The sequence below is a fragment of the Mytilus californianus genome, unplaced genomic scaffold, assembly GCF_021869535.1.
Source record: "Mytilus californianus isolate M0D057914Y unplaced genomic scaffold, xbMytCali1.0.p SCAF_3, whole genome shotgun sequence".
NCBI lineage: Eukaryota > Metazoa > Mollusca > Bivalvia > Mytilida > Mytilidae > Mytilus > Mytilus californianus.
In genome coordinates, this window is record NW_026262679.1 from 8,102,726 (window position 1) to 8,128,468 (window position 25,743).

The window sequence follows — 25,743 nt, forward strand, 5'->3', positions numbered from 1 at the left end:
ACTTCAAGACGATTTAGCCAATTCGGCTCCGTATACAAGTAAGAATACTTTCCTAGTAAGGGATTAACAGTATCACTTATTAGAACTAAAACTACCATATATAATCAAAGATTAAAACAAGCGCATATAATATGTGAGCATGTACATCCGGCGAAAATATTGTTTCAAATATTCCCATTGAATTCAAACGTTAACAAATCTATCATCTTCACAATAGCAACTAGGTAGTAATAAACGGAGGGAATGGATACGATATTGTGTTTTTATTTTGCTCAAATCGTTAAAAAAAATATCGGGATATGAGGCAAATTGATTCTGATGAATGTAATTTAAATTGTCTGAGGTTCTAACAAATCGTAATAACCCTCCTTTACCCATACGTCCATTTCAGTAAGATGTTTATTATTTATGCGTGAACGGGAATAGATAACATTAATGGTTACACTTTAATGAAGAAGTATTATAATGTTATCAGTGGCGTAGCTAGGCCATTTTTAAGTGTACGCCCGAACCTTGGCGAGGGGCGTGAGTGCCACCAGCGGGTTTAGGTCAGAGGACTTCCTGGTAAGAGGTTCGTTGGGGTGAAGCACCAGGAAGCTCACTCGTTATTGAGAAAGAAATATTATTTTAAATAAATTTGTCATAAAAAAACTCATCAATAGTAACATACTTTAGAGTCTAATTTGTTAATTTATCAGTTATTGTGTTCATTTGGAATCTAATGGTCATAGGTTTCAGAGAAAAATGTCCAAACCAGTCACTTTATACTATGTTTAAAGGGAGATGAGGGATTAAACACAAGCAATCGACAAAAAGCAAAGAGTTTCCATTTCAATGTTGTCGTTCTATTTATTATTTTAACTTCATCTTATTTTGTCCCATTTTTATGCACACATTTTGTTTATGGACACAGGAACTGATTAATGTTTATAGATAGTCAGGTGTAACATAAAACTGTGTAAGGCCTGTGTCTCGCCTGGGATTGCTGCTGTCAGTGTAAAAGCGGAATTTAAGAAAAAAACAAACTTTTATTCCGATGCTTTTTATGAAATTGAACAATTAGCTGATATCCAAGTGTCATAACAATCTATGAAGGTATAAAGATTTAACATGTCAAAACAAATTAATCCAGTCTGTTGATTGCAAAAAAATAAAAATAAAATAAGTCCGTCTGTCAGTAAAATACAGAAAAATGAAGAAAAAAATGTACTTTCAAATTTTGCTTCAGACATTATCTCTTAATCATAAAAAAGCTTCTGCCAAATTGTCATAAAATTCGATGAAGGTTTGACAAAGTAATTGATGTTAAACAAACTTTAGCCTAAGACTATCTTACTGTATCTACTTATTAACTGCAAATAATGTCCATGAAGGTTTGACAAAGTTATTAAATGCTTAAACAAACTCTAACCATGCACAGACCAAACCTAAGTGTTGACGACGCCGACGACGACGGAATCTAAGATCGGTATGTGTCGTTTTCGCTACATAAGGTAGCAATACACAGTTAGGAGTTTGGTTTCGCATTTTGGCCCCGTGGATTTTTCAAATATGAAAGTTATTGTGTAATAAAATTCATTTTTAGACAGCTGAGTACTAATTTAGCCTTCAAAGGTGGTTTATAAGAACATCAAGATTATTTTTTACATGTTTTATGGGCTATTTTCTGTTTGACTCTCCGTATTTTCATAGCTAGACCGGTCATCGGTCCAGAAATTAATGTAATGTTTACAAACACTTTTTTTCTACACGAAGTTTTTGACGCAATTTTACAAAAAAAATGAGATGAAAGACATATGATTTTCATTGGATTTATTGAAAGATATATGTAAACAGTTTCAGAAAAGGTATTACTTGAAGTGATTGAAATTCTACTTTTGGCTAAATTTTGGGGAAATATGTGACGTCTTTTCCCCCCTTTTTGCTATATTTTATAACAAAAAAATGCAGATTGTTGCCATTGATACACCAAAAAGAAACTATATTTTACCATTTTATACACTGGATATGAAATCTATGGAAGATTCTGATTACATACATATGCACATATATGACACAAACAGTAAGCTTAATATTGCAAGAAGGCAATGAAAAGGGGATGGTAAAATTTATGAGGGAAAATTTTAATATTTTTTCCTAACTGTTTATTGCTACCTAAAGGTCACAGGCTCAATATTCACACTTTGACAGAAAATGAACAAATGTATAAATAATATGATACCATTTGATTAAAAGTAAATTTCGTCACTTCTTTCTTCAATTACAAGTCATAGAGGAAAGAACTAAAAGGCTTTTAACCAGATCTTTTATTTTATTTAGATTAAAATATTTTTTCTCTAAAATTTATGTGTACGCCCGGGCGTTTTGACGTAAACGTAGCTACGCGCCTGGTTATTTTTAATCATATATTTCATGCTATGAAGATTATAAGTTTTAACAGTCGAACCTATTTTTTATAAAGTCATGCCGATGTATAAACAACATATATGCACAGTAACCAGTGTCATATGCATATGCATTGTGTCATATGAATAAACTCAATTTAATGTTGTTCCAAAAATTAACAATTTATCCATCCTCGGGACATGTTATTGCTGGGCATAAGCTAATTGAAGACTGTTTACCTGTAGATGTTTTGCATTGCTGGGTTGGCGTTTATTGACTAATAGCCTCGAATTATTAACAGGTGCGCCTCGTTTTATTAGTCTTGACTAATGCTTTCCGTTTTATAGACGAATGACCTCGTCTCAATGACAAATGCCCCATGTTTTATTGACGAATGTGCCTCGTTTTATTGACGAATGCCCCTCGTTTTATTGACAAATGTGCCTCGTTTTATTGACGAATGCCCCTCGTTTTATTGACGGATGCCCCACGTTTTATTGACGAATGTGCCTCGTTTTATTGACGAATGCCCCTCGTTTTATTGACGGATGCCCCACGTTTTATTGACGAATGCCCCACGTGTTATTGACGAATGCCCCACGTTTTATTGACGAATGCCCCACGTTTTATTGACGAATGCCCCTCGTTTTATTGACAAATGACCCTCATTCTTTTTTCATTGGACTTGTGATTGTATCCAAACAAATAGTGATAGCTTTATAATGTCAGGATGACAATCATGTTTTTGCATAGTTCCAGTACGATTACAGTGCGTTCTAATTACTTAAAGATGTATTAATTATGTACAAACTTCAAAGGCTCGGTCCGTGATGATAGAGATAAATAGATAGATTGTATTGTACTAAACAAATCAATTACCCTCCAGCGGGTCTTGTATGAACAATAATAACCATGTTCCAAAGTAATTCTCATTGTAAATAACTACCTAGCTATTCGCGTGGTCATGAAGGGTAAATAATAAACTATTATGAGACATGTTTTAAGTTTTTTCAGTACTGATGACATAACATAGTTCATAAACATTACTTGAAAGGAAAGTCGGTTCAGAGACCAGTCCTTCTTATTCCGGTGAATCATTCTTCAGCTCAAACATAAGAAATATAGATAAAAGGAAATGTAGTATGTAAGTCAATAAAACAGCGAGCCAACGACATACTAAAAAGGCATTTAGAGGGTATCACACAGTCTTAACAATAGACAACTGTCTATAGAATATGTCAATCTCTATATCGTCAAGAGACTAAAAAGGTTGTAAATTTTGATTAAGACTGAGTATGTAAACACCAAGTTCTCCAAATAACTAAAACATTAAGCTAGAACACAACCACTGATGAAGTTCCTGATTCTGAACCCCCTCGCGTGGTTTTATAGCAGACAATGGAAGGCCCCGACATGAAAAATGTGAATTAAATTAACGGAGAAAACTAGCAGGTTAATTCATAACAAAACAATATACGTAAAACAAATATGACAGACATGAACCAACGACAACTGCTGAACTGCAGGCTCCTGACTTGGAATAGGCGCATAAAGAATGTGGCGGGGTTAAACATGTTAGTGAGCACTCAACCCTTCTCTAACCTCAGAGAGTGGTGAAACAGCACAACTTGTGACAAGAACAAACTTTAAAAATCAGATGCAATTGGCTTAATTCAAAGGATCGTGACGAGGTACAAACCAACTAATATAAAAACAATAGACACAAAGCACCGACATTAGAGTACTCGCAGCTACTGAAAGCTAGTAGTACAATTAAAAGATAAATCAGGATGTAGGACAATGAATTCTCATAACTGTACGTTTATTGCAATATATATTTAGTTATTTTCTAATTCTTCAAACACAACATCAATGCTAGTACCATGAGTACCAATAAAACACTATTTAAAGATTTTGCAGACATCTTATACGTTCATATATTTCACATTCCATCTTTTATGGTAATATTCTATACAAAGCACAAAAATGTCGTCATTCCCCTCAAAAGCTAACCAAACCTTTAAACAGACATATTCACAAAGGATATAGTTACGATACTGCATGTAATCAAGTCATTAAAGATGTTTTTTTTTTGGAATTAATATCTATTCATTCATTTGCTTTGGAAATAAACACATTTATTCTAAAACAAGTTGATGACATGATACGGGTTATGTTTTTCTCTTATAATTTATGATGGCATGATATTAAACCGCTAACGAGAGGGATTGTGGTTGATTTTCACATGATTTCGATCAGTTTAATTGAGGTCTGGAGCTGGTATGTCAGTAACTGCCAGTGGTTCTTTGTTGATTTAGGTTGATCATTGTCATTTTGCTTAGTTTCCTCTGTTACCTATTCTAACACCGAACTCGGACTTCTTTCAAACTATGTTTTACTCACGGTTCGTTTTGCTGTTTGTTTGTTTATTCCTCATTGGGTGAAGTATAGGTATAGGGTTGAGATCTCACAAAGAGACTCCAATGAAAATTCAAAACGGAAAGTCCTTTATCAAATGGCAAAATCAAAAGCTCAAACAAATCAAACGAATGGAAAACAACTATCATATTCCTGACTTGGTACAGGCGTTTCCTTATGTAGAAAATGGTGGATCAAACCTGGTTTTATAGCTAGCCAAATCTCTCACTTGTATGACAGTCGTATTGAATTCCAACACATGTTTAACCCCGCCGCAATTTTGCGTCTGTCCCAACTAATAAAACAGACAATGTCACTATTACATGTATTTTATCTAATTAGCAAAATATTGCAAATATTAAGACATTATACATTTTTTGTACTACATTTATTTTCAACATTGTGACAAGCATATTTTTTTATATTTGTAAATTAAAATGATACAGAGAAATTTGTAACTTATTTATATATTTTTTTATCTATATTAAGGGGATACAGAACACCTAAGAAAGATAACTCTTTCTCATAGTCTGTTTCATTGCAGCGTTTTGAAATCACATGCAATATGCAAGAAATTATAAGATCCAGATCAGAATGTTTACATTGTTGCTAAGACCAGATGTACACCTATTGTTATTTGTTTAATCTTTTAATCCATTTATAGTAACACATTTTCCATAAATGAATCTTCAAAGAGGTTAAACCGGAAAATCTCAAAGCAAAATAAATTTAAAAAAGAGGTCAGATTTTTTCAAATGGGCGAATGAAGGGAAACAGAAGCTAGGTCCCAGACGTATTTAGCATCTTTAATGACCGATACAACTATATTCATAACTGCATTGATATAGCAGCAGAGACTGAGGTTATTGGGAAAACACAGTCCTAGGTTGTGGGGAGAAGAATAGTTGAACTAGATCTGCTTGCATCAGGCGTGTACTGTTGTATTTTCAAGTCCCCTCACCACCTATCCAATACAGTAGGGGAAAAGTTATATGGGCTTAGCGGCGTTTTAATGCTCTCCCTTACTCCTAGAAAGGAAAAATGGGCTCACGAAAGAGATATGACTTCGTGCGGTCTATAAAAAATTCAACAAAAAGTATGTCTGTGCTGTCTTCAAACTTTTATGAAATTATCAGAATGACTCCAATCAGAAATCTGAGTATCATATTGTCATAGTAAGTCTGACTCTATTACCACTGTTTATGTTTTAGATACGCAGAGAGAGTACACAATAAGACTCGTGTTTATATCAACAGAATGTAAAAACGCCTAACAATAAAATTATAACCAAATAAATAAATAATCCAAGGACAGTTCTGCTTCTATTCGTACCAAATTGATTAAAAATTGATTAAAATCAAATCAGAATAGACTCCACGATACTTTTTTTGAAAACCGTAGTTTTGAATGAAATACACTTAGTAGCGTAAAAATGTAGGTTATGAATAATGTAGGTTATGAACAATTTATATATGACGTGAAGTTTTGTGTTGAAAAACGCTGGTATGTTCGTTTTTTATGCAATTGATAATTTTAGGACATGATTTATATTCATATAGCAAGTAAGAAGATACCAAGGGCAAGGTGATAATCAACCACTAGTGCATCATTTACAAGTCGAGGAACAAAAGACAATATAAAAAAACCCATCAGAATCAGTCCATAAAACATTACACAATAACTAAGAATTGAGAACTCTAACATTTATCTCAATAAGAAGAAAAAATATGTCATTCAACTCTCAGTTTTCAACTTTATCCTAACAGATGTAGAAAATAAACGGGTGTCTTCTGTTTCGTCCGCAATTTTTGGGGAAAGTAAAATTTAGATTTAGAACCATGGTTGAAACTGAAACTACACATGTATGATAAAAATCGAACATATTATTTCTGCTTTATCAAATTCTAATTTCGAAGGGATAGCGAAATTTGTTTTCTTTTATTGTGCTTTTGTGTATTTTTCCGAAGTAGTGAATGCAATTTTGAAGTAAAGTTTTTCTTCTCAAGTCTGGATTCAAAATTATAACTGAATAGAGTATATTAAGGAGGCCAAAAAAATAATGTGACACTTGTAACTGAAATTTGATATTTGGTGGAATGAGATGTGAAATGAGTTAAGACTTTTACATTTTGATAGCATTCTAAATACTGATTTGTTTTAATATAAAAACCAATTGTATCCAATTTTCATAACCTCTGCAGAAATACTATCAAATTCTATGTTTAACGAACTTGATTATACATGAGGATCTCGCACGGTCAGCTCTGTTATATCACCTAGTTCAAATTTTCAGGAGACTTGGTTCTTTGCACTATTGGATTCGTCGTTCATTTTTGAATCGTATATCATTTATTTTTTAAATCTGTGGACCAACAAAATAGAAAATCATGGCTTGATAATGTAAAACTATCTGCCGATTTTTTTAGATTTTCCCTATGTATCCTTTGTATTTTTGGCGTCTCATACTGTTAATTTCAACAGCTCGTATCTCATAAACAAAAACGATTACCCCTTTTTTTATTTTATTTTCTGGTGTGCTTTTACAAGTAGAATCCGTATGTGAAATTAAAAAAATAATCTGTGGAGTAGTTAAGTACGTACACTTCGCCTTAATAGAAACTATGCCTTTTTGAAATTTTTATTGAACTACATGTATTTTTTGTCTTGATAACATATACTATATGTATTTTGTATGCGTGGAATTTGTTGATATGTTTTAATGTGTGTCTGTATTGTTGTATGATCGATTTGAATAGCTCATTAGAGCTTGTGTAATATGTATTTGTTTACTAAATATTAAATCTTAATAAAACTTTGAATTCAATTGAATTGAATTAACAAGCCAAATATCTCAGGCCTATGTCAAAAGACAACAAGTCATGGCCTGCTCAAGTGTTTCTTGCCAAAAATACATTTATCATCCTCGAAGTCAAAGTTCAAGGTCACATGAAGGTCATAATTGTAATGGGGCACACCACCTCATGATGATACATTCACATGTTAAAGATGTAAGGCCTAGGTCAAAAGACGAAAAAGTTATGGCCTGGTCTTGTTTCTTGCGAAAAAATACATTAAGTTAACTTTGAGGTCAAATTTGAAGGTCACATGAAGATCATCATGATACAAGACACCTAACCTCATGATGATACATCCATATGCCAAATATTTAAGGCCTAGATCAATAGACAAAAAAGTTATGGCCCATATGTATTATCAGAATGGATCTTGCTCTTATTTATTGAGGGTGGGGGAATGTTTTAATAGAAAAAAATCTGTTGTTTAAATTTTATAAATTTTTGCAAGAATAACAGACTTATATAGCACTACAAATGGTTAGTTAAAAAAAAATAATTAAACGACACATTTAAAAAAAAACATTTCTTATTCAAATACTTGACCCATCATAGTCACGTTTAGGGGCTGAATCTAAGACCCCCCCCCCATTTTTTTTTTAGATCGGACAAAGTTAAATGATACCGGTGAACTAAAATTCGCCTCAGTTATCACTATAAACTGCTATTGTCAATTTGGGATTCTTTTTATAAAATATTAACATATATACCCCTATACCAATATTTCTGAAACTTCCAAGCTTGGCCGATATTAGCATGTAAAGATGCCATATTAGAGTTGCCAAATCTTTTAAACCAATGGTTTAAATCTTTTGAAATCTTTATAAGATGTTTAGCTAGGCCTAGTTTATCAATGAGAGAAAAATACGAAAAATTAAACGACGGGTTTTTTTTAGGGTATAGTGTTGGGTTTCCCCTTAAGTAAATGACTATATTTCTGAACCATGCACAGAGATGTCAGAAACCCCTTAATGTATTGGCAAGTTAATAGCAACAAATTTCCTCTTCTTTCTACATTAGCCAGAAAGCATCTAGCAGCACCTGCAACATCAGCTCCTGTCGAAAGACTATTTAGTATTGCTAGCAAAGTGTTCAGACCAGAAAGATGCAGGCTAAATGACAAAACATTTGAACAACTAATGATGATCAAGTGCAATGCTAAACTGTGTTGTAAGCTTACATAAGTATTTTACACATGCTCTAGCTATATATATATCGTTTAATAAAATTGTGATAAAATGTAATGTGCAATTGAATTAATTACTTTAGTAAAGTAATTGTAATTTAATTAATTACATTACAAAAGCTGTATAATGGTAATGGGTGTAATTGATCATTTTTGCAATGTAATGTGTAATTTAATTAACTACATTCCAATGTAATTGACCCCAAGTCTGGTCCTAAGTCAGGAACCTCTAACCTTTGTTAGTTTTGTATGTCTTTTTTAAGTTTTGGTTCATTTGTATATTCGGAGTTTAGTGGGACGTCTATTTCGATGAACTAGTATACGTTTTTATTGAGTGGCCAGCTGAAGCCCACCTCCGGGTGTGGGATTGTCATGCTTCGTTGAAGACCCATTAGGGGCCTTGGGCTGTTTTTTGCTCTTTGGTGAGGTTATTGGTATCTTTGAAACATTCACCGCTTCCATTCTCTTCTTTTTACTACTGTGTTTAATTGATAACTTTTAAGAATAGTACGTTTATTCAAAGGATCACAAAGACTTATGGTTAAGAAACGTCCACAGGATACATGTATCAGTTACACTGGAATACTATTCAGTTAAGTTTTATAAATGGTCACAATCTGTAATTATTTTATTCACTTTACGATACATTGTCCAAAGGTTATTTTATTACGATTGTCAAGATATTTGTAACACTACCTGTATAGTTTGTTAATGCATTATACATTTGATTGTCAAGATATTTGTAACACCACCTGTATAGTGTGTTAATGCATTATACATTTGATTGTCAAGATATTTGTAACACCACCTGTATAGTGTGTTGTAACACTACCTGTATAGTTTGTTAATGCATTATACATTTGTCGTTATGTAATTAAATAATGTTGTTACCCGCATTGTGTTACATTATGCCTTCCATCGCAATAAGAACGAAAGTTCGGTTTCAAGTTAATTCATTGTTCATCACATTTCCATCTTCCTCCATATGTACAGTTATAAGTACTAATGTTATATCTGTAGTTTCTTGTCAAAATTCGTTCGCCACCATCATAACAGTTCATATATTTCTGAAGGTTCGCAATTCAATTTTATATACATAGTTTATTTACAAAGTTGCTCTTCCGCTAGTTAGTTCTCCATTCAACGTTGTGATGGTTAAACAATATAGTCCTACTGCTAAGTTAATAATGTTTTATAAAAAGATGATGTGGTATGATTGCCAAGTTAATAATGTTCTAACCCGCATTGTGTTACATACATAAAATAAGGAAATGTGGTATCATTACAAATAAGACAACTGTAGGACACAGTCCAAATAACGCGACTTTAAACAACAAAAGATCGCCGTACACCAATAAGCAAAATCAATTCCGCGTAATCAGCTATTATACAATGCAGCTTATTTAATATATAAAACAAATATCCGAGTTTTCAAACCAAAAAGTCTTAAATTCTCAGTCTTACCTTTTATTGGTTTTTTTCCATAGCTAAATTACAGTGTGTATTTCCTTTTGGTCATTTTACTTTATTTTGCCCAAACCATTCACAAAATACTATTAATATTCTTCTTTTAATATCAAACATATTGACAAATATCAATGATAACTATATACAAGGATAAACTTAACTATTAAAGACGCTTCCCGCTGTTTATAATCTAGGAAATGGCTATAAAAATACTATTTTAAATAGTACTATTGTTTTAAATGAAAATAGCACTTGGGTCTATTGAATCCGAAGCTCTTTTTGGATTGACCTTCATCAGGAACACTGAAACATAAACATTTGAAAGCCAGGGGTGTGTCGTAGAAACGTTAGGAGCTCTATGACCAAAAGTGACCTAAATAGAATAGACAAATTCTTCTAAGGTAGCTAGATCGGATCTTAGATAGATATATTTTGAATTTTTGCCTGCTGTACATCACAAAATATTAAACAAGAAGTATTTGCGATCAAATTTTGTCAAATTACACAAGAGATCGTTAAATGACGCACATGTTGTAGCCATTGTTTAGTGTCTTTAAGGATAAAGGCGAAAATACCGGTATTAGAGACTGCGTCGGAAAAATAATAGCATACCGATCAAAAAACTGGTCGCAATTACTGAAATCGAGCTCAAATGATTTGACCTGCTGTCAAATAATGTCGTCCATTACTGTAAACATTTTCTGACATAAAAATCGTACTTATTTTGTTCTATTTACTCAGGGTGAAACGTTTAATATCATAATCATTTACGAAAGCTTGCAGTGAGATTAAAACAACTGCAGTATTCTGACAAAGCCAGCAGAAAACTTGATAATCCTTAGGGTTGCTGTCTCATTTAAGTATACATCACATCACTTGTAATTCATAAGTATGATATGGATGCGGATGTTTTAAATCTTGTGTGCAAATTGGTTTTATTTACACGTTATCTATTTCAACAGTGTTGGTATATAAAGGAATACCAATTGTGATTATTTTATCTCAGTGGATATGCTCTGTGCTATATTCATCTCAGTGGATATGCTCTGTGCTATATTCATCTCAGTGGACATGCTCTGTGCTTTCAATCTTTATCTCAGTAGACATGTTATGTGCTACATCCAACTCAGTGGCATGTTCTGTGCTATATCTACATGTATCTTTGTAGACATGCTCCGTGCTATATCCATCTCAGTAGACACGTTCTGTGCTACATCCAACTCAGTAAAAACGTTCTGTACTATAAATATATCTATGTATGCTCTATGCTATATCCATCTCAGTAGACATGTTCTATGCTATATACATCTCAGTAGACATGTTCTGTGCTATTTTGATCTCAATGGACATGTTCTCTGTTATATTCATCTCAGTATAGACATGCTCTTTGCTATTTTTATCTCAATGAACATGTTCTGTGCCATTAGTTCATTTTTATCTCATTCAGGCGCGTAGCTACGTTTACGTCAAAACGCCCGGGCGTACACATAAATTTTAGAGAAAAAATATTTTAATCTAAATAAAATAAAAGATCTGGTTAAAAGCCTTTTAGTTCTTTCCTCTATGACTTGTAATTGAAGAAAGAAGTGACGAAATTTACTTTTAATCAAATGGTATCATATTATTTATACATTTGTTCATTTTCTGTCAAAGTGTGAATATTGAGCCTGTGACCTTTAGGTAGCAATAAACAGTTAGGAAAAAATATTAAAATTTTCCCTCATAAATTTTACCATCCCCTTTTCATTGCCTTCTTGCAATATTAAGCTTACTGTTTGTGTCATATATGTGCATATGTATGTAATCAGAATCTTCCATAGATTTCATATCCAGTGTATAAAATGGTAAAATATAGTTTCTTTTTGGTGTATCAATGGCAACAATCTGCATTTTTTTGTTATAAAATATAGCAAAAAGGGGGGAAAAGACGTCACATATTTCCCCAAAATTTAGCCAAAAGTAGAATTTCAATCACTTCAAGTAATACCTTTTCTGAAACTGTTTACATATATCTTTCAATAAATCCAATGAAAATCATATGTCTTTCGTCTCATTTTTTTTGTAAAATTGCGTCAAAAACTTCGTGTAGAAAAAAAGTGTTTGTAAACATTACATTAATTTCTGGACCGATGACCGGTCTAGCTATGAAAATACGGAGAGTCAAACAGAAAATAGCCCATAAAACATGTAAAAAATAATCTTGATGTTCTTATAAACCACCTTTGAAGGCTAAATTAGTACTCAGCTGTCTAAAAATGAATTTTATTACACAATAACTTTCATATTTGAAAAATCCACGGGGCCAAAATGCGAAACCAAACTCCTAACTGTGTATTGCTACCTTATGTAGCGAAAACGACACATACCGATCTTAGATTCCGTCGTCGTCGGCGTCGTCAACACTTAGGTTTGGTCTGTGCATGGTTAGAGTTTGTTTAAGCATTTAATAACTTTGTCAAACCTTCATGGACATTATTTGCAGTTAATAAGTAGATACAGTAAGATAGTCTTAGGCTAAAGTTTGTTTAACATCAATTACTTTGTCAAACCTTCATCGAATTTTATGACAATTTGGCAGAAGCTTTTTTATGATTAAGAGATAATGTCTGAAGCAAAATTTGAAAGTACATTTTTTTCTTCATTTTTCTGTATTTTACTGACAGACGGACTTATTTTATTTTTATTTTTTTGCAATCAACAGACTGGATTAATTTGTTTTGACATGTTAAATCTTTATACCTTCATAGATTGTTATGACACTTGGATATCAGCTAATTGTTCAATTTTATAAAAAGCATCGGAATAAAAGTTTGTTTTTTTCTTAAATTCCGCTTTTACACTGACAGCAGCAATCCCAGGCGAGACACAGGCCTTACACAGTTTTATGTTACACCTGACTATCTATAAACATTAATCAGTTCCTGTGTCCATAAACAAAATGTGTGCATAAAAATGGGACAAAATAAGATGAAGTTAAAATAATAAATAGAACGACAACATTGAAATGGAAACTCTTTGCTTTTTGTCGATTGCTTGTGTTTAATCCCTCATCTCCCTTTAAACATAGTATAAAGTGACTGGTTTGGACATTTTTCTCTGAAACCTATGACCATTAGATTCCAAATGAACACAATAACTGATAAATTAACAAATTAGACTCTAAAGTATGTTACTATTGATGAGTTTTTTTATGACAAATTTATTTAAAATAATATTTCTTTCTCAATAACGAGTGAGCTTCCTGGTGCTTCACCCCAACGAACCTCTTACCAGGAAGTCCTCTGACCTAAACCCGCTGGTGGCACTCACGCCCCTCGCCAAGGTTCGGGCGTACACTTAAAAATGGCCTAGCTACGCCACTGTCATTAGATATGTTTTGTGCTACAATAATGTATTTTCTATCTGATTTACCTAGAATTACGTCTCGTGTCGCTCATATTTGTCAGTATGAATGTTTCTGTCAAAATGTAATAGTTGCGTTCCTATCACTTGCATTCATATCATAAAATAAGATATATTTGTGTCACTGTATCATTGGATAAAGGTTCAGTGAGAACATATTACAAATTAGAATAAACAACAATCAAATGAGTTGTTAAAGAAATGTTAGGCATACGTCCATGATTACAAAGTTTTAGGCTAAAATAAGAAACACCACAATTAAACACCGACAACTAAACATTGAGGAACACGGACCCCATCGAATGCTGATTTGAGCTCTTATTTCTACTTCAACCAAAATACTGTGTATACTTGTAAGACTCTGATTTGCGATGGGGACGCTGAAGTGCGATGGCCCAGACCGAAGTGCGATGGTCCTTTCGCTGGAGTGCGATGGTTTGGCATGCCGCTTGAATATTGTGACGTTTTCAGATACAATGTTACTTTTAAAAATACAACATAGATTCGCAGGCAAGGAAAGAAAGAAATGAAAAAATAAAATGTTACGAACGATTCAAGTCCCGAACAGTTTTGAGCAGTACAGGTGGAGGTTTCAAAAAGATGTTAAACCATTTCAGGAAGCAAATCGTGGGGAGCAAAGCAGCTGAAAGATGAACTTGGTCAGAAACCAGTGTTCGGAAGTATGCCGCAAACGTTTTGCACAATAGATAAAATATATTGATTTAGATATAAATTTTGACTTCTCTTCAAGTATGAGTCGTGATTTTGTGTAGACAATTTAATGATAAAATTAATTATTAGCTATGTTTTTGCTATATCAAGATGATATAATGTTTTTACCTGAGATAAATCCTGATTTGTAAGAACACCGGCACTCTAGCATAATGTTATTGTGGTTACAGTGTTAATCTTCTACAACAAGTTTGACCGAAACAAACCTGACTGGTCCCTACGTGTACTTCCTAATTTCTCAACCTCAGCGAGAAGCTGCTAATTTTAAAGTTTTTGGTGGAATACGTGACACGTCACGCTATAAGTCAAGCATAAATATAAGTGGCTTTTTTTTTACTTCTTGGACATTGTTCCGACATCAGATAACTGGATGAATGATTGTTGGGAGAAATTTCTAAGTTTGTCATGACGTGAACAAATTATATGTTATAAAATGAGATGGACCCTGCTTAGTGCTATATATAGACACATACGGTGGACCTTTTTTTATCGCCCATGAACACCCCATAAAAAGACATTTTCTTCCACTCATACCCATTATGCTAATCTGAACCATCCAATCTATTGTCTGACTCCATACTGCTACGTGCTAATCGGAGAATTGGCAATTGTAAAATTAGATTTTAAAACATCTTTCATTTGACCAGAACAGAAATAAAACGATCTTCCAAATGCGAGGCTAGCAGATATTTTGGTCAAATCTTAATGATGTTATTGCATGCAGCCCATGTACATTTGGTTTTTACCCAATGGTACAGGAAGACCATCGCACTTCAGCGTAACCACCATCGCTCTGAACCACCATGGCACTTCAGCGTAACCACCATCGCACTTCAGCGTAACCATCATCGCACTTCAGCGTAACCACCATCGCTCTTCAGCGTAACCACCATCGCACTTCAGCGTAACCACCATCGCACTTCAGCGTAACCACCATCGCACTTCAGCATAACCACCATCGCTCTTCAGCGTAACCACCATCGCTATTCAGCGTAACCACCATCGCACTTCAGCGTAACCACCATCGCTCTGAACCACCATCGCACTTCAGCGTATCTATCAACATGTTAACATTATAATGTCACCATCGCACTTCAGCGTGTTAACTGGTCCAACGCACTTCAGCGTGGACAATCGCACTTCAGCGTGACCATCGCGGTTCCGAGTCCTACATACTTATAGAAGTATTTGATTTACAATAATTTTCAGTCATTGTCATTATACATAAATGCTTTTGACTTTCAGGAAAATTGGCATGAAAGCAGATGTTTTATCATCTCTGATAAATTTCAAGACATCTTTTCTAGATTTGGAGCAATTTGGAAGTTACAACATTGTACAGATACATCTTTTGTACTTGTTGACGTATATCTCCGTACGACATTGTATAGATACATCGTTTGTACTTGTTGACGTATATCTCCGTACGACATTGTACGGATACATCGTTTGTATTTATTGACGTTTATCTCCGTACCACATTGTAAAGATACATCGTTTGTACTTGTTGACGTATATCTCCGTACAACATTGTACGGATACATCGTTTGTACTTGTTGACGTATATCTCCGTACGACATTGTATAAATACATCGTTTGTACTTGTTGACGTATATCTCTGTATGCCATTGTATAGGTACATCGTTTGTTCGTATTGATGTATATCTCCGTACGACATTGTGTAGATTCATCTTTTGTACTTATTGACGTATATATCCGTAATACATTGTGTAGATACATCGTTTGTACTTATTGACGTATATCTCCGTACGACATTGTATAAGTACATCGTTTCTACTTATTGATATATATCTCCTTACGACATTGTGTAGATACATCGTATGTATTTATTGACTTTTATCTCCGTACGACATTGTGTTGATATATTGTTTGTACTTATTGACGTATATCACATAACTAAACAAATCTTCTGCAGCCTGAAAGATACATTTATCGCGTGGGATCGTTTAATGGGCATACAATCATTAAGAAAACAATCGGGAATAACATTTGAAAAGCATATTATCAAATCATGATATCAAAATAGATATATAAAACAAATTTGAATACTTAAGGTTTATTGCGGAAATAAAACATTCCTTTTATTAGTTGACAATATAAGTTTTTTTTTAACTTGATAGTGGGTGTGTTATGTTGCACGGTTAAGCTTTGTAATGTTCAAATCTAGATATGTTACTAAAGACATGTATTTAGGACGGAGCGATTTTTGAATTTGTATTGTTCCTTTAAAATAAAAAACACAAGATAAGAAAACAGCAAGTGAAGTGGCAAAATATTAAGGGGCGGCAATGAAAAACAAAAGAAAATACCAAAGAGCGATCACTGAAAAACGCAAGAAAATATCCAGGGGCAATTCAAAAAGTAAAATGACAGAAATACCGAACTCCTAGGAATATTCAAAACGGAAATTCCTTTATCTCCTTTATCAAATGGCAAAATCAAAAGTTCAAACACATCAAACGAATGGAAAACAACTGTCATATTCTTGACTTGGTACAGGCATTTCCTTCTTTAGAAAACACACGATAATACCAAATAGCAATGAAATACAAAGAAAATACCAAAGTGGAATCACTAATAAACACAAAAAATACAAAGGGGTAATGAAAAACACAAGAAAATACAAAGGGACAATGAAAAACACATGAAAATACCAAGGGTCAAGGAGAAATACAAGAACATATGAAGGGATAATTACTGAAAAACACAAGAATATACAAAGGAGCAATGAAAAACACAAGAATATACAAAGGAGCAATGAAAAACACAAGGAAATACCAAGGGGCAATAGAAAACCTTCCAGCAATATGTTCTATGCTATTCTGCTGTGTTTCCGGCTATACATAACAATGAATGATGAACTTGTTTTTAATTAAGTGTTTATTGTAACATCCAGTGGATAATAAAATACCTACCGTGAAAACTCGGATAAAAAGAACTATTCATTTTTGCACGTTTTCCGTGCAGACATTTCTTCATCAAGTGTAAGCTCGCGGAACGTTCTGGAAAAAAGTTATAATGAAAAATACTATAATAAAACGGAATTACTATAACCGGGGGATTTTCCGGCTATAATAACTCAAAGACGGAATACCAATACTTTAAACTTTATTATCAAAGTCCGGACAGTACCAGACCTAAAACCTAAACTGACTTCATAATAACATACAAAAGTATATATAAATTAAAAACCAATTGTTCAGAGAACAATTGAAGGTCTTTCCACATCAATTTTCTAAATTATTGACGAGAAGCTACTTCCGGTTTACTCAAAGTTACTATTGGCGTCAAAGCATAGGTTTCTTCATACTGATTCAATTAATAAATGTTTCTATATTCTTTTGCATGAAATAAGGGAGATAATTATCAACTTTTGGTTTTAAAAATGTCACTTCCGGTCTCTAGTGATAGCTTTATTTACACTGATTCCAAAAATGGTTTCTATATACTTTTCCCTTTAATAATGGTGATATTAGGTACTTCCGGTTTAGTGAAGGTCACTTCCGGTCTGAAATGATAGGTTTATGTATGCATATTTAAAAAACATAAAGTTTCTAGGTACATTTCCATGAAATAAGTGCAAAAATGGCTACTTCCGGTTTACTCAAGGTCACTTCCGGTTGATATTTTTCAAGGTCATATGTCAACCAACAGTTTGCAAAAGACCCTATGGCTTTCTCATGTACCAAGTTGGAGAAATAATCAATTAACCTTAAATTGGATCATTTTAGGGACAATAACTCCTATAAGATGTCATTGGATTGTTTCAGACCAAATGTATCATATCTTCATCACAATGAGGCAAACATTTTGCAATTGTTCTTTTAAGTATATCTCTATAATTGTCAGACGAGATCTCGGAACAATGAAAAGTCAAAATTTAGAACATGACCTTGACCTTTGACCTTTTACCTTGACCTTTGACCTTGACATTTGACCTTGACCTCAAATTTATTTTTATAAACCAAGGACCTCAAATACACATACCTTATGTCTGTATTACTTACCATTCATGTGATACATTGACATATCACTTATGTCAAATTCAAAATGGGAAATAACTGTCATATGGAGTCTACGAATTGATTCGGTTAAAAGTTGACAAAACATCCTTAGGATATAACGAGCAATTTAGTAAAATGAATTTGTCGCTTTCTTTTACGGTTACGGAGGAGATCTCGGAACAATGAAAATTCAATATTTAGAACATGAACTTGACCTCAAATTTATTTTTATGAACCCAGGACCCTAAATATACGTACCTTAGGTCTGTATTACTTACCATTCATGTGATACATTGACATATCACTTATGTCAAATTCAAAAGGGGAAATAACTGTCATATAGAGTCTACGAATTGATTCGGTTAAATTTGAGAAATCATCTTTAGGATACAATGAGCAATTTAGTACTATACATTTGTCGCTTTCTTTTACGGTTACGGAGGAGATATCGGAAAAATGACAAGTCAAAATTTAGAACATGACCTTGACCTATGACCTTGACCTCAAATTTATTTTTATGAACCCAGGACCTCAATACATGTACCTTAAATCTGTATTTATTATCATTCATGTGATACATTGACATATCACTTATGTCAAATTCAAAATTGGAAATAACTGTCATATGGAGTCTACGAATTTGTTCGGTTAAAACTTGACAAATCATCCTGAGGATATAATGAGCAATTTAGTAAAATAAATTTGTCGCTTTATTTTACGGTTACGGAGGAGATCTCACCACAAAGAAAACAGTGTTTGGGGAGATAACTCTTACAATAAAAAGTCTTCGACTAAGTTGGGTCAGTCTCAAAAGCGCAATAACTGTTCGATATCATATGCAAAAAATCTAAGCGACATCTTGCGAAACCACAAAACAAGTTTTGAAATTTGGCGGAAGAAGAAAAAAATACAATAGAAAACCTAAAAATCAGTATCTACAAACAAGGATTAGTGTCCAACGGATTAATTTGTTATCGTCAAAGGGGTTTCCATTACGACAAACATATTTAACAAAAGAACTAATTAATCACACAGAAATGTAAAAATTAAGTTAGATATCCTCACATGCCAACTTCAATATTTTTCCCTGGCTGTTCTTTGGAACATGCCAATTCTCAGTATATATAAACAGGTAGTCAAGACAATATACCATACTAATCAAAGATACAGTCATTGTATAATTAGTACTTGATAAGCTGATTACGTCCACCACGGGGCATGTTACTCAAATTTCACATATCTTTTAAATGAAGTTTTTCACGCACATGACATTTTCTCTTTATTATGCATAATAACCTATATATTAGTTAAGATCTATGCATAATAACCTAGTATATAGGTTATTATACTTTTAATTAATTATTATTTAATTGAGGTCCTAGGTTCATAACAATAAATTTGAGGTCAGATCAAAGGTCAAGGTCAAGGTCAAAGGTCATGTTCTAAATTTGGACTTTTCATGTTTCCGAGATCTCGTCTGACAATCTTAGAGATATATTTAAAAGAACTAGTGCAAAATGTTTGTCTCATTGTGATGAAGATATGATATATTTGGTCTGAAACAATCCAATGACATCTTATAGGAGTTATTGTCCCTGAAATGATCCAATTTAAGGTTAATTGATTATTTCTCCAACTTGGTACATGAGAAAATCATAGGGTCTTTTGCAAACTGTTGGTTGACATATGACCTTGAAAAATATCAACCGGAAGTGACCTTGAGTAAACCGGAAGTAGCCATTTTTGCACTTATTTCATGGAAAAATACCTAGAAACTATATGTTTTTTAAATATGCATACATAAACCTATCATTTGAGACCGGAAGTGACCTTCACTAAACCGAAAGTACCTAATATCTCCATTATTAAAGGGAAAAGTATATAGAAACCATTTTTGGAATCAGTGTAAATAAAGCTATCACTAGAGACCGGAAGTGACATTTTTAAAACCGGAGGTTGACAATTATCTCCCTTATTTCAGGCAAAAATATATAGAAACATTTATTAATTGAATCAGTATGAAGAAACCTATGCTTTGACGCCAATAGTAACTTTGAGTAAACCGGAAGTAGCTTCTCGTCAATAATTTAGAAAATTGATGTGGAAAGACCTTCAATTGTTCTCTGAACATTGGTTTTTAATTTATATATACTTTTGTATGTTATTATGAAGTCAGTTTAGGTTTTAGGTCTGGTACTGTCCGGACTTTGATAATAAAGTATAAAGTATTGGTATTCCGTCTTTGAGTTATTATAGCCGGAAAATCCCCCGGTTATAGTAATTCCGTTTTATTATAGTATTTTTCATTATTACTTTTTTCCAGAACGTTCCGCGAGCTTAAAATCAGTAATGTCTGCACGGAAAACGTGGAAAAATGAGTAGTTCTTTTTCTCCGAGTTTTCCCGGTAGGTATTTTATTATCCACTGGATGTTACAATAAACACTTAATTAAAAACAAGTCCATCATTCATTGTTACGTATAGCCGAAAACACAGCAGAATAGCATAGAACATATTGCTGGAAGGTTTTCTATTGCCCCTTGGTATTTCCTTGTGTTTTTCATTGCTCCTTTGTATATTCTTGTGTTTTTCATTGCTCCTTTGTATATTCTTGTGTTTTTCAGTAATTATCCCTTCATATGTTCTTGTATTTCTCCTTGACCCTTGGTATTTTCATGTGTTTTTCATTGTCCCTTTGTATTTTCTTGTGTTTTTCATTACCCCTTTGTATTTTTTGTGTTTATTAGTGATTCCACTTTGGTATTTTCTTTGTATTTCATTGCTATTTGGTATTATCGTGTGTTTTTTAAAGAAGGAAATGCCTGTACCAAGTCAAGAATATGACAGTTGTTTTCCATTCGTTTGATGTGTTTGAACTTTTGATTTTGCCATTTGATAAAGGAGATAAAGGAATTTCCGTTTTGAATATTCCTAGGAGTTCGGTATTTCTGTCATTTTACTTTTTGCATTGCCCCTTGATATTTTCTTTTGTTTTTCATTGCCGCCCCTTAATATTTTCTTGTGATTTTCAGTTATTGCCCTTTGGTATTTTGCCACTTCACTTGCTGTTTTCCTATCTTGTGTTTTTTATTTCCCCTTAATATTTTTTTTGTTTTGCATTTCCCCTTGGTTTTTTCTTGTGCTTTTTAGTGATTGCCCCTTGGTACAGTATTTTCTTGTGTTTTTTGCAGTGATTTGCCTCTTGGTATTTTTCAACCGAGTATTTTGCATTGCCTTTGTGTATATTCTTGTATATTTCATTCCCTCATGGTAGCAAATATAATGCCGAACGTCTGTTGAAAAAGTCCCCAAACGTAATAATTATTTTGTTAATAAAAAAAGTCAAGCATTTGAATGAATCTTTGTCTAAGAGCACTTTTGTTGGAGTTAAAGTATATTCAAATCATATTTCAAAGAAAATTGTTTGGAAAACTTGGAATTGCATAAAACCCAATGAAAGCTCCGAAATATTGAAACATAATAACACGAGATATATAAGATAGCAACCCTTTTAAAGGAACAATACAAATTCAAAAATCGCTCCGTCCTAAATACATGTCTTTAGTAACATATCTAGATTTGAACATTACAAAGCTTAACCGTGCAACATAACACATCCACTATCAAGTTAATGTTTTTATTACCTTTTCTTCATAACTAATGAACGTTAATTAAACCGAGTTATCACGATAAACAAACACTATACTACTAACTTTAACCAGGCGAAACTAGGAACTATTCACTTAGTAACAATAATTATTGTCAACTAATAAAAGGAATGTTTTATTTCCGCAATAAACCTTAAGTATTCAAATTTGTTTTACATATCTATTTTGATATCATGATTTGATAATATGATTTTCAATTGTAATCCCCGATTGTTTTCTTAATGACTGTATGCCCATTAAACGATCCCACGCGATAAATGTATCTTTCGGGCTGCAGAAGATATGTTTAGTTATGTGATATACGTCAATAAGTACAAACAATGTATCAACACAATGTCGTACTGAGATGTACGTCAATAAGTACAAACGATGTATCCATACAATGTCGTACGGAGATAAAAGTCAATAAATACATACGATGCATCTACACAATGTAGTACGGATATATACGTCAATAAGTACAAACGATGTATCTACACAATGTAGTACGGATATATACGTCAAAAAGTAGAAACGATGCATCTACATAATGTCGTACGGAGACATACGTCGATACGAACAAACGATGTACCTATACAATGTCATACGGAGATATACGTCAACGAGTACAAACGATGTATCTATACAATGTCGTACGGAGATATACGTCAATAAGTACAAACGATGTATCCGTACAATGTTGTACGGAGATATACGTCAACAAGTACAAACGATGTATCTATTATACAATGTGGTACGGAGATATACGTCAATAAGAACAAACGATGTATCCGTACAATGTCGTACGGAGATATACGTCAACAAGTACAAACGATGTACATGTATCTATACAATGTCGTACGGAGATATACGTCAACAAGTACAAAAGATGTATCTATGCAATGTTGTACGGAGATATACGTCAACAAGTACAAAAGATGTATCTATACAATGTCGTACGGAGATATACTTCAACAAGTACAAAAGATGTATCTATACAATGTCGTACGGAGATATACGTCAACAAGTACAAAAGATGTATCTATACAATGTCGTACGGAGATATACGTCAACAAGTACAAAAGATGTATCTATACAATGTCGTACGGAGATATACGTCAACAAGTACAAAAGATGTATCTGTACAATGTAGTAACTTCCAAATTGCTCCAAACTATTACAATCTGAATAAACCTTACATTACCAACAGTTCTAAATGTCTTTCGTCACGTGATCATAATGGTTTCTCGATATGAAGCCATTACACTCTGCAGTCACCTTACATTAGTAACAGTTCTAATTGTCATCCATCAGGTGGTCGTAATGGTGTTTTGTTACGAAGCCATTACAATCTGAATTCACCTTACATTAGTAACCGTTCTAAATGTCTTTTATCCCGTTGTCATGATGGTATTTTGATATGAAGGCATTAAAATCTAAAAACTCATTTAAATTATCAGGCTTCTCACAAACGAAACAAAACGAAAAGTTACTTAGATTTATTACAACACAATATATAAAAACAAGACATACAAACAAATATATTTCACATAACAGGAAAAATAATTTAAGTAGCAGTTAGGCCAAAATATGTTAATAAGCAAATAAGCGACAAACCATTAGTAACAAATATATTATATACCCAGAACAGATCAAATGACACATTTTAGCTAGCCGCCAAGCCAATGACAACAAAAAAGAAAACAACTGTGCTGAACAGTGACTTTTAACGAAACAGATAAAAATATTAGACAATATGTAACAACCATAAACTTAAACTTAAACTAAGTCTTATTACAGTTCTAAATGTCTGTTATCACGTTGCTGTGGTAGTATGACGATATGAAGCCATTACACTCTGAAAACACCCAAAGCTTATTACATTTCTAAATGTCTTTTATCCATTGCTGTGGTGGTATGTCGATATGAAACCATTACACTGAAGACACACAAAGCTTATTACCGTTTTAAATGCCTTTTATCCATTGCTGTGGTGGTATGTCGATATGAAGCCATTACACTCTGAAGACACCCAAAGCTTATTACCGTTTAAATGCCTTTTATCCATTGCTGTGGTGGTATGTCGATATGAAGCCATTACACTGAAGACACCCAAAGCTTATTACCGTTTTAAATGTCTTTTATCACGTTGATGTTGTGGTATGTCGATATGAAGCCATTACATTCTGAAGACGCTCAAATATAAAAAGAAGATGTGGTATGATTGCCAATGAGACAACTCTCCACAAAAGACCAAATGACACAGAAATTAACAACTATAGGTCAACGTTCGGCCATCAACAATGAGCAATGACCCATACCGCATAGTCAGCTATAAAAGGCCCCGAAATGACTGATGTAAAACAATTCAAACGAGAAAACTATCGGCCTAATTTATGTACAAAAAAATGAACGAAAAACAAATATGAAACACAGCAATAAACAACAACCACTGAATTAAGACAAAGTAGCCATTAATGCTTGAAATTGCAAAATTCTATTGTGACAGATATTAGTGTAAACATATTTTATTAATTAAATTCAAGTTAAATAATATACACAATTTGGCATTAACATATTAATACAATTGAATAATTAATAAGATCCGAAAACAAGCTTTTAAATTGTATTAATCCGTTTCCTAGATATCCGTGACAGATATTTGACATAAATTGCGGACATACGAGGGTTGTCCGTAAAGTTTGAGGACAATCTCAATAAAATATTATTTACGCGTCCGAAATAAATAAAACAAGTATATAACTAATTTACTGATTTACTGATTAAGTGTACAAAATTTTATTACAGTACCTGCTTAAATAATCGTATTTTCATCAATTTAAAAATCATAAGAAACTCTCACCCGGAGCACCCAAACAAATATTTCCGACGTTCCGACGTTCGACGACATCAATATTTTAACTTTTCTCAACGTAGTCTCCTTTCAAAGCAACACATTTTTTACATCTTTTTAACCAGTCATCAAATATTTTCTCAAACTGTTCTGTTTTCATTTTTAAGATTATGTTCATTACTTCCTGTCTTAGTTCAGGTAAATCGTCGAACCTTTGTCCACGGAGAAAAGATTTGATATGCGGGAATACCGCAAAATCCATTGGCGCTAAGTCAGGGCTATACGGAGGATGTTTCAGACATTCGAATCCAAGTAAATCAATTTTGTAGATTAGTTTTTAGAGAAGTGTGGGCCGGTGCATTGTCTTGGTGTAATATCACTTGCTCTATGTTGGCTGCTAAATAGGGGCGTTTCTTTCTCAAAGCTTGAACCAAATCTCGCCTCAGTACCTGAAAGTACAAAATAAACGGACTTTTAATCGTATTGCATCTAAATTAAAAATAAGATGGATAACTTATTTTTTATTCTTTGATAAAAATTAAAAATAAGATTGATAACTTATTTTTTATTCTTTGATAAACACCTTCTTAAACTGTTTATTTCATTTTATTTAGGTTTTAATGTGTGATTTATTCAGTTTGGAAGTGTAGGACAATTATTTTTAAATTCTTCACTCCGGTAAGACAAAATTTTCTTAATATTTTATTAATTTATTTATTTTTCATTCAATGAGAAATTATCCACTCCGTTGTTGATAAACATTCATTGTGACGTCA